Source organism: Sinocyclocheilus rhinocerous, unplaced genomic scaffold (genome assembly GCF_001515625.1).
Source record: "Sinocyclocheilus rhinocerous isolate Xijiao unplaced genomic scaffold, SAMN03320098_v1.1 scaffold943, whole genome shotgun sequence".
Taxonomy (NCBI): Eukaryota; Metazoa; Chordata; class Actinopteri; order Cypriniformes; family Cyprinidae; genus Sinocyclocheilus; species Sinocyclocheilus rhinocerous.
Genome location: NW_015626129.1, coordinates 205,582 through 214,030, shown reverse-complemented (window position 1 = coordinate 214,030; position 8,449 = coordinate 205,582). Strand labels below are relative to the sequence as shown.

Genomic DNA, 8,449 nt, shown 5'->3' with positions numbered 1-8,449 from the left:
ATTTTTTTTTAAACATATATATATATATATATATATATATATATATAAGTTATATATATACTTTGCGACGTGTACTGCGTTAGGCTAACCGAGACTTGTCATTTGCACTTATATATTGTTGCTCTTTTGTTAGTTTTGACTGCTTTTATTGTCCTCATTTGTAAGTCGCTTTGGATAAAAGGGTCTGCTAAATGACTAAATAAATAAATCTCACTCAGCAGAGACGCCATATTTGGACGCTAAGTGGTTACCATGACAACAGACACAACAAAATGATCTCTTTCCCTACAGAAATCGATTTTATGTATTCACATGTCTTGTGTGAAACACGTACGATAAACAGTCTAAAATAATAATTTAAAAGTTTACATAAAATTATGTGAGGGTGAACGGTTTTTTTAAGATGGGGGGGGGCACAACCTGGCGGGTTGATATTATGAAATTCTGACGTACGTTGCTGATGCACTAGTGATGTATTCATTAAAGCACGGGGTTAATGATGAAACGACCTGTATTAAGTAACTCCAATGAGCGTTATCATCGTCGGCACGGTGGTTGGTAAGGCTTTCCCGCGCCGGTTGTTGTCGTAATCGTTGTTCTTTAGTGTGGGAAGTAGTGCGTGGCGGAAGCACGGAGCGCTGTGGGAGCGGAGGTGATGCGGCAGTTCGCAGGTCGCTCAGCTGATGAAGGTAAAGCTGCTGCTGCTGCTGCACTGTCTAACAGCTACTACAACACTGGAAAAAATAGGTAATTACAACAACACCAAAATATGCACATATATATTTAACTTCAGTTTCCGGGAATCTTCTTGCATCATATGCGCATCGGAGCCCTTCGTGTGAATCCGGAGTCGTGTAATATGAGTGAGAAAAGCCAGACGAAACAAAAAAATGGTTTCCAGTTGTCATCCCTCGAGCCCTTTTCCTGTTTCCCTTGTTTGTTTCTGTTTTGTGTATTAGTTTTATATATTTAAGGAAGACACTTTTTGGCATTAATGTGATGGTAGATACAATAAACCACTCGAATCCTTTATGAATAACGTTTGTGAGGTATCGAGAGGGAATTGAGACTCGTTTACATCCCCTTCGTAAAAAAATATAGTATTACAGGAATTATAACCATTAATACAGCATCTTAAGTAGTACAACGTGTATAACGACTAATTTTCTGCAGTTCTGTTAGCTTTTTATTGGATGGGCCAATTTAGAGATTTGCAAAATATTATTAATAATATGATGGCCCACGAACTAGAAGGTAACGAGAAATGAATACAAGTTTCTGTCTATTTCACCTTCTTTATTTGTTGGTAATGGCACGAAATGTCTGATTAAAATGGAAGAAGTTTGCATCCATCACAAGTGATGATTTTCCTGTGGTCTCCAGTCGTGTTCAGGTGAAATGTTGATTAGTGTAGTTTGCTGGTGCTAGTAGTTTGTTTACGTCTTCAGTCACTTTGACCTGATCTTGGCCGCATACACGTCGACAGGAGACCGGCTTTGCACTTTAGCTTTACCATATGTAGGCCAAATACTGACAACAACGGTACAATCTTTATCTTTTTAGTACTATTGTTTTGATTGTTCACATTATACTGCGTTTTGTCTTTGCTGTTGTAATTAATAGCGGTTGTTTGTTGATAATCGCTTGTCACGCTTCGTCCCTTCAGCAGATTAGCATCGGTTAGCAGTGCTAACTGTGCTAGCACCAATAACAGCTTAAGACAAAACGGGGCGATTTTTCTTATTCAGCGCTTGAAACTACTTCGGGCTGTCTGCCAGTTTTAAAGGCGTTGTTAATTTGAGTAACGTTAATTAGGTGCTCTGATGTTTTAGAGTGTTTTGTTTAACCTAGCATGGCTAGCATTAGCTGGTCATGATTATCACTTTGACTCAGTGAACTTCACTTTAAATCACTCTTCATCGTGTGTTGTCTTCTGTGGTGCTTTGCAACAACTGTGGCAACGTAGTTTTGAATGTGTATGCGTTTTTATATGACCACCATAGCTGATTTGAATGAGGAAAGCTACTATGCACAGTGCCACAAAAACGCGAGACCGGTGTGTAAGGCCTCGGAGTGTGAAAATCAACTTATCTTGCTGTATTTTGTTTATTTGTATCGAACGGCACACGTAACGTTACTTGTTCCGGTGAATTGACGTTTCGTGTGATTTGCTCGCATAGGGACAGTAAGTGGGTCTTGGTTGATAGGAGTTTGTTTCGTGGACTGGGCAAAATAAACAAAAGGATCGGCTCAGGCCTGTTCTGAGAAACGGCCTTCATAATCATGTCGTATTTTCATGTCGGGAGTCCAAACACACACACACACACACACACCAGCACAAAGCTGCGCTTGATTAGATCTAATGTTGGGTTTTTTATTTTTATGGTCGTTTGAAGGAATTCAACTCCTAATCATCGATGTAAGTTCACCCTCTCTTCAGGGAAGTAAGTTAGAAGTCTGTGTGCACAGGGTATTTTTGACATGTTTGGGGCAGTTCGTTGATTGTTAGGCGTTATGGTCGAAATGAACGCTTCTCTTGTTCGGTTCTGTAAATGTTTGGGTTTGGAATCGTAGATTTGACGTCTAGTAGTTTGAATGTCGTGGACGTTGCTTAGTTTGCTTTAGTAGCGTTTAATGGTGGTGTCGTTGTGAGGAGGAAGGCCTGTCGGCTCGTTTGAACATAAATATTCCTTAGCTACATCCTCACTTTCAAAGTGTGCACAGGGTATTTTTGACATGTTTGGGGCAGTTCGTTGATTGTTAGGCGTTATGGTCGAAATGAACGCTTCTCTTGTTCGGTTCTGTAAATGTTTGGGTTTGGAATCGTAGATTTGACGTCTAGTAGTTTGAATGTCGTGGACGTTGCTTAGTTTGCTTTAGTAGCGTTTAATGTTGGTGTCGTTGTGAGGAGGAAGGCCTGTCGGCTCGTTTGAACATAAATATTCCTTAGCTACATTCCTCACTTTCAAGCTGAATTTTGTTTCTTAACGGCTGTCTTTCAAAACCTCGCGAGCTGACGACCTAGACATTATTTTTATGCTTCACGGTCGCGTTTCGGACATTCAGTTAGTCTGTTTGTGTATGTATTGTATGTGCATACTCGTAAAATGTTAATAATATGGATATAAATTCTCGGTTTATAATGACATTGACGTAGTCTTGAATGAAAAGAGCTTTGTTGTTGCGGTTATCTCCTCATATGTAATACAAAAGCAGCATACTTAATGTGTTATTTACAATAACTGAATAGTGAATGTATTAATATAAAAGAAGTGAGTTGAAGGGGCAAAATTAGTAATGCTTTAAATAAGCTAAGTTTATTAAGTTAAAATGTGTTGTAGCCATGTCTATGTAGCTGAATGTGGTCTCTTTTTATAATCTTTAAAGTCATCTAGAGGTATAGCATAACTAAGTCTATTCAATGTTTCTAATTATCTTTTCATTTGAGACTAGTTCTTTGTCTTTGTAAAATGTCTTGCATATTGTCAGTGAATGACATATGGCATTGATTTTGACTATATTACTGAACAAAATGGCTGCCAGCTTTGTCTGCAGTTGTAATTTAATTCATCTATGATTTTACGTTGTCATCATTAAATGGAATAACACATTTGACTAAAATCACCTTTTTTACCCTTTCACCCCTCCTTCCTTCCCCCATTATTGTCCCCCTTGTCGCCCTAGGCTGCTGGTTGGGGCATTTGCATACGGCTGGTAAGTTCGCATAGTGTTTGCTGTTCCCTTCATGCTGACAAGATGGGTCCAGTGAGGGGACAGGTGTGGAGGAGATGGGGGTTAAACAGGAAATTGACAATCTTGGTTTGGCAGTTAAGTTTCTTGAAATCCAGAATATATGGCTTGTGCAGATGAAGCTGTTTTCTTTTTTTACATGATTCAGATTCTTTGTTTTTAGTGTTTTAAGTGTGAATCACTTGGATTTGGTAAATGTGGAAAAACGTTAGTAGTTCAGTATGAAGATGAGCAAGCTTGCTGTGTAGAAAGTGGTAGTTCTAACTGTGTTAATGGTCAATTGACTTAAAAAAAAAGCAACATAATCAGGGCAATTACCTTTTTTAAATAGATTGTTGTGTTTTTGGTAATTGAGTTACTAGTAAAGTCAGCATGAAATTAAAATGGACCCTATTTCCTTAATACAGTTCCTGGTTTTGTGTAAGGAAACTGATTCATCAGAGCACATTTGAGCCTTTATTCTTTCATCAGAATGTGATGACTTGCTGCACCTCTGAAACAGAGTTCCCTTATTTTTCAAACCCTCTAATCCACTGGTTCTCAATTCCAGTCCTGGGGACCTAGGGCTGCACGATTAATCGAATGCGATTGTCATGCGCATTTTCTACCAAACGTGAATGGGTATTTGCAGTTTTGAAATAGTTTAAGTCCAGAATGCAGAGAAGCCTGAATAACACATGGCTTAAGTTTTCATTTCTTTCGGCGTTTTCTCTCCATTGTCTGTTTGTGGTCCAGTGGAGGTGATCAGTGTGGCAGCCTGAAGAGGAGGAGGAGGGGGGCCATCTTCACAAAAAGAGTAAAACAGTCTATTGTAGATCAGGAGGGGCAATCATCTGCTGATGGGATTCCTCACAATGACCAAAGGGTTTTATGTTTTCTGCAGACAGAGAAAAGACAACAATAGTTTTGTTTAGCTAGTTGCTGGAAAAACAGTCAACTGAACTGATACTTTTACTTAGCAAGGATGTATTAAATTTATCAACAGTAACAGTAAAGACATTAATCCTGTTTTTAAAAACTTTCTACTCAAAGAATCTTGAATGTCTCACAGTTTCATAAAAATAAGCAGAATAAATGTTTTCAACATTGATAATAATAAGAAAAGATACTTTTTGGCTCATCTCAAACTATGCTGGAGAACATGATCATCAGGTTTTACACAAACTTGTGGAGTTCATGCAGGTCAAGCGCTGCCGTCATTAAAGACATCTAGAATGATGCTCATAATTAGGGCTGCACGATTAATCGAATGCGATTGTCATGCGCATTTTGTTAGTAAAGCCGTTTCTGTAATCAGCAGGAAATCATCATCACGTGCTTTCAGATGGAGCAGAATTTACTACACCTAGCCGTAGTTCACTGACAAGTTACGCAAAAAAATCGCATATTTTTACTCCAAACTCACTTCATAACGTCAGTCGAGTGTTTGAAATAAATCCCTCTGTGAGGTGAGGTGGCTTCTTACACAGAATAAGGCACGCAACATATTTCATAGTATTTAAGCAGTGATAAAGGCATTGCATTATAAATATACTTTATTTTAATGAAAATTATAATAATAAGAACTCAGATAAACCGTATATTGCTGTAGTCGTGTGTTTATTAGTCGCGTTGAATCAATGAAAGCAGTTGAATCTTCTGTTTATTCAGCTGCAGTGATAGGCATTTTCTGGGTTTCTTCTGCGAGGCGTATTTGGAGTTTCAGCGCGAGAGCGCCCTCTGGCCTTTGGATGGAGATTTACTGCTGATCACAGAACCGTGCTTCATTGAAAGATACGCATGACAATCGCAGCTTCTGTCGAATCGCGATCTCGATTCCATTTCGATTTATCGTGCAGCCCTATGGGGACCCCCTACATTTTGCATGTCTCCCTTATTGAACACACCTGATTCAGATTATCAGCTCATTAGGAGAGAGATCCATGAACTGAACTGAGTGTGTCTGATAAGATAGACATACAAAATGTGCAGAGCAGTGGGTCCCGAGGACTGGAATTGAGAACCACTGCTCTAATCTAATCAGCTGTCCATAGAGACAAATTTTCATGATCCAATCAATTCCTGATGGATGGATAAATAGAAAAGGTGTATATGAAAAGAAAAAGTATTTATTTATTTTGGACTCTTCGAATGACAGTACAGTTTCTCCTGTATTACAGGGTTGCTCTTGCTTCTTTATTCTTTCTTTCAGCAGGCCTCAGGACCAGTTTTATTTTTCTTGATTATTTGATTTGGGCTGTGGAGCTGATCCTGTGTCGGTTATGACAGGGGTAAAGTAATTAAAGCCATTTGTTTCTCCTCCCAGCATGGAGTCGGTGGCAGTGCCAAGCAAGCAAAATTGTAGGAACAGGCATCTTTAAGACTACTGAATATTTAGATTAACTTAGTGTCTTTGAATAACAGTAGCCTGTTCAGACAGTTTTCCCCTCTTTTTTTAATAATGGAACTAACATTAGATAGATAGAATTATAAAATGGTACAGGAAGCCAAAAAAATTGAAATCGTGAACCGCATGAATTGGGTGTTACAATTGCTTTATTTGTTAGTGATCGTTACATGATTTTTTTTTTAACCTGTGGGCTGTTCTGTTCTTCAACATGATTGTGTAATAGCATAAACAGTTTGGTTCTTGGGAAAGTTAAGTTGAGTATCTTAGCCTATTCATAGTTTTCACGTAACGTCACACCCTTACAGGAACACCCACATGGAGGGCAAACTTTCCTCCACTGTCCGCCAGTTATTTTTATGAGGTTTGCATTAAGTAGTAATGTAGTAAGACAGTGATATTCAAAGGCCAAATTCAGTATACGCCTTATTGGTGATGCATACTTTGTACAGGCAAGCAGATGAACTCAGAATATAAACGCAATGTGCCAAGTTTAATATTAAATGTTTTCCCATAGAAAACCATTTAGCGCATTGCATTCATATTCTGGGCTCATTTGCTTGCCTGCATAAAGCACGCATCATCAATAAGGTGTGTACTGAATTTGATCTTTTAATATCACTGAGTATGTTTACATGGACAACAATAATCCAATATTAACACGATTAAGACAATACTAGGGATGTAACAATTACCGGTTTGACGATAAATCATGATAAAATTCCCGACGGTTAGTATTACAGTTTCATATTTTAATTATCATTAAAACCGTATTAGATTGCCGTGATTTGAACAACTCACGATAAATAAATACTATCCAGCATAAAGCACAGTTTTCAGTAACAGTCTCACGTGCGCACAGCACGCAGAGTAGTTTTGTTTTGAGTGAAAACAGGGCGGAAAAGCTGGGAGGTTTTAAAAGAGTGCTAAGGGAATTATACAAATGAATATATGAATGAATTAATTATATGAATGTTCCTCTGAAGGTTCTGACTGTCTTCAGAAACGATTCGATGGCATTTTGTTTTCATCTTCGCTCCATGTAATACCTAAAGGAAGTGTTTTAATCGCAATAGTCTACTGCTTTGTCCACGGAGGTTAACTGTTGTCAGTCAAGTTGTCATTTAAAATCCGAACATCATTGGTAATGTTATTGTTTTAGTGATTATGCAAACAAAAAGTCATTTTATTTGTTGTTTGTTGATTTTTAAATATAAAACTTGGTGAAGTGATTTGTGTTGGTACTCTTTGAACATCTCCAGCACATTAACAATACCGTGATAATACTGATAACCGTGATAATTTTGGTCACTGTAATCGTGATAAGAAATTTTCATACTGTTACATCCCTAGACAATACTCTGTTTAAGAATCTACCATGTAAACAGAGATTTTTGATTACCTTAATCCGGCTAAAGTCATACTCGAAGTAAACAAATCGAATTAAGACATGTGGAGTATTCCTATTTTAGTTGCATTATTGAAGTGCAGTATAGACATGTACACACCTTAATCACACTATTACTGTCGTGTAGGACTTTTCGCCGCATTTTGCGACAGGATACACGGCAGTGGTCAGCCGTTTGACGGCAAACAAAAGAGTATGGCTTCAAGCAAGAAGGCACATTTTTATCTGTTGTCATCTGTTTGCACATATAGCATGACATAATTAACTGCACTTGAAGTTTTCATAAAATTAAAAATGAAACATCCAAAATTGTATAGTACCGAAGACGAACTGTATGTTGATACGTGAAATTCTGGAGGGAACATCGGATGGCATCGCGTGGGAACGTGATGACGTGTGCCATTAATCGAACTATGTACTTATAACATGTAAAACGGGAACATGAAAGGAATATTCTAAAAGCAACTCATGTAAACACCATAATCATAATATTGTCTTATTCAGAATAAGGTAAATAATTAGATTACTGATGTCCATGTAAACGTACTCACTGTTTTAAAGGCACTTTGTGTTTTCACATTAAAGGTTTTAGAATGTCTCGCTGTTTTTAGTGATTGAAATATTGCGGCGGGTGCTTTATATCGATTGCTAATGACCAAAACTTGCATTTTGTTCACATATGTTTGTTTTATTCTTTTGAGAGGTGATCTAAATATTGTTGGATTGGAACTAGGGATGGAACGGTTCGCGGAAAAAAAATCCTAATATATGTTTCTGTTGATGGATGCGCATTCTGGCTTCCCAATACATTACAACAACAACAGAGATGAAAAAAAAAAACATGGACAAAATATTCACTCTTGTTCAATGCGAATGCCGTATGCTGGAATATGAGCATTTATTCC

General features: G+C 37.8%; 1 protein-coding gene across 8 annotated transcripts in view; it reads left to right on the top strand.

Annotated features, from left to right (window-relative positions):
- Positions 1-608: 608 nt before the first annotated feature.
- The window catches only part of trip12 (thyroid hormone receptor interactor 12), a 63,490-nt gene continuing 55,649 nt past the window's right edge, over positions 609-8,449 (top strand). For 4 of the 8 annotated variants that reach the window (XM_016515814.1, XM_016515805.1, XM_016515799.1 and 1 more), the window contains exon 1: positions 609-747. The gene's annotated coding sequence lies outside the window, so the exon portion shown is untranslated. Of the gene's footprint in view, positions 748-1,443; positions 1,543-2,346; positions 2,420-3,684; positions 3,715-8,449 lie in introns of those variants that run through there. The other 4 variants (XM_016515768.1, XM_016515783.1, XM_016515775.1 and 1 more) reach the window with 4 other exon arrangements.